The sequence below is a fragment of the Alligator sinensis genome, unplaced genomic scaffold (assembly GCF_000455745.1).
Source record: "Alligator sinensis unplaced genomic scaffold, ASM45574v1 scaffold1772_1, whole genome shotgun sequence".
NCBI lineage: Eukaryota > Metazoa > Chordata > Crocodylia > Alligatoridae > Alligator > Alligator sinensis.
In genome coordinates, this window is record NW_005843609.1 from 61,910 (window position 1) to 64,776 (window position 2,867).

The window sequence follows — 2,867 nt, forward strand, 5'->3', positions numbered from 1 at the left end:
CCGGCTTGCAAGTAGGGCCCAGCAGCTGCGGGCCCTCCCTGTCTGTTGGTTGCAGTTACAGCCATCCACGGAGGGGAGGGGGGTTCAGGGCCCACCACCAAATACCAGACTACAGAGCCTCGCTGCGGACATGGGCCGTCAGCAAAGGGCAAGCTACAGCCACACTGACCCCTGTGCTTCCTGTCGCTCACCCACTGCTGCTGACCCTGGTGCTGGAGCTGGGGCCAGACTGGCAGGGGGGATGGTACTTTTATGAGGATTCACAAGTTCTGGCTTTTTGGCCCAATTTGGACAAGGCTGATTCTGCCTCAGGCAGGGGTTGGACTGGCTGAGCCCTGGAGGTCCCTTCCAGCCCAGCTCCTCTATCCATGGGGTCAGTTCAGTGTTAAGATTCATGTGTTATAACCGGTGCATGACCAGGGAGGAAGAGACCTGCCAGTGGAGGGGGGCAGTGGTGGAAGAAGCAGGGAGTGTCTGGCTGGGAAAGGGCAGACGAGCCGGCATGCACCAGCCACACGCTGGTGTTCTTCAAGTCGTGAGATACAAGTCACGACCCAGGCACAAACGAAGCAATGAGATGTTTCTGCAGAGGACATTCTGGTTCCTGGGGCTGCCAGAGCGCAGTCAAGGGAAGCAACAACAAGGGGATTTGTGCTTGCTTTGCCCAGGCCCATTATTGCTCCTGCGGGATTTCCCTCCGGCCCCTCATTAGCAGTGCAAATGGCGTGGACTCGAGGGATCCTCGTCTGCCTGTGTTTCTGGACAGCACATGTAGCCAAAAGTCAAGAAGGTAAAGTTGTTCCCTTTAATTCTGTGAAGTACTGTGCTGTTCCCTCACCGGCCCCCTGCCCTTGGGCTGTCATCCCACCTGCTGCAGTCTGTGCCTCTTCTAGTCCACTCCCCGGGGTTGCAGCCCAGCCTGGGGTGGTGGGACCAGCTGTACGTATCGCAGCCTAGGCTCTCCCCTGCGCCTGGGCTGGGTGAGACCAAGGAAGCCACCATGCACCAGATAAAATCCCTCGGCAGACCATGTCTGGATCGTCGGCCATATTTTGGCAATACCTTATGAGCCCCCCGAATGTCGGTCAGGTGCTGAGGTCAGACGGGGTCACGCCAGTAACAAACAATAGTTTCCTTTCCTCTCATTCACCCTTTGCTTGTCCCACATACTTCACCTGCGCTCTCCCTTGAGGGCAGGAGCTGCCTTTTTCCCACACGTGTGCCCTGGGTGTGCAGCAGTGACCCTGGCGGGGCCCGCTGAGTGCTAGAGAAAAACACTACATCATGAATCTGTCTTGGCTTTATTCCCCCAGTTGCAAACATGACCTTGATGCCTGATGTCTTTGATGACCAGTATATCGGGTGTACTGAGGCAATGGAAGAAGCTGCCCCCAGACTGATGGAAGTTGAGATGAAAGTTCACAAAGCATTGCGTGAGGAGTGGAACAAAGCAAAAGAAAAATGGAATAGCGTGAAGGAATCTGTTGCCAAGGATCTCCCCAAGGTCTTTAAGGAAGAACATGGAAGAGCGATTATAGCCTACTGTAGTGGTTCATTGAATTGAGAACTGGATGATGCAGTACGGCAGTCTGGGAGCTCTCGCGCTACCTACAACAGCAGTTTCCATTTCAAAGCCTTTCATTACTACCTGACAAGAGCTTTACAGCTCCTAAGAAAGAGCTGCAATGTGACGTACAAAACACCAGTGTACAGGGGAATCGAAGAAGTTAGGTATCAGCAAACCGGATCTGATATCATGAGGTTTGGATATTTTGCCTCTTCATCTTTCAACAAAATTAAAGCTGAAGAATTTGGTTCTGACCCCTTCTTCACCATCCACACCTGTTTTGGAGTTGATATTGGGAAATTCTCCTATTTTGAAGAAGAAGAAGTGCTAATCCCTATCCATGAGATATTCCAGGTGTTCCCAGGAGATGATGGGATCAACAGCTATGTCCTCCAAAGCACCAACCAGACCTGCAGCCATTTTAATTGTGCCTACCTGGGGAGTGAGTACTGGGCTGAACATGGTCAGGTGTTGATGGGGACTATGATATGGGACTTGTCACTAGGATGGGTAAAGACAAGCTGAGACTCCTGCTGCTTGAGGGGGGCCCAGACTAGGGAGCCTGAGGAGCCTTTGGTCCCTGAAGACTCAGTTGGCACTCAGATCCCACCATGAGGTGATGGGAGCAGTGGCTCAGTCCCTTCCCCAGGGTGACATTTCCCCTCTTTTCCAATGCAGGCTGTTTCTTTCAGTTCTGGCCAGGGCTTATTGATCACCCATGGGACTCTCCTTGGCCTGTTCAGGGCTGTAGGAGATCCAACCCTAAATAGAGAGACCAGACTGATGTTGACAGCCCTGGCTGAACTCACTGCTATTCATTGATATCCTCTGCTTCCTTTTCAGATGAGAAGAAAAAGAGCTGTGAATACAATGCTGGTAGGAATGGGTTTGTTTAAGCATTGGTGGTTCAATAGTAGAATTCCTGCCTGCTATGTAAGAGACCTGGGCTCAATTCCCAGCCAATGCAGGTGAGTACAGTGCACATGTTAGTAGACTGAGCTAATCCTTGACAAGTATGTTCATTTGTTGTAACTTTCTATTATTCTTCTAGTTGCCGCACTGGCCAGCCTCCGTTGTGCCAGAAGCTGCACAATCCCAGTCCCGTGGGCCTAGTTGTAAGAGTGAATGTAGGATGTGGTTGATCAAAATATTCTTGACTACTGTTAAATACGTAGAGAGGACTCCTGCTGCTTGAGGGGGGCCCAGACTAGGGAGCCTGAGGAGCCTTTGGTCCCTGAAGACTCAGTTGGCACCCAGACCCCGCCATGAGGTGATGGGAGCAGGACACAAAATCACCCAT

General features: G+C 51.9%; 1 pseudogene; it reads left to right on the forward strand.

The window, feature by feature from the left end:
* Positions 1-674: 674 nt before the first annotated feature.
* Positions 675-2,092, forward strand: LOC112548838 (annotated as a pseudogene).
* Positions 2,093-2,867: the final 775 nt, after the last annotated feature.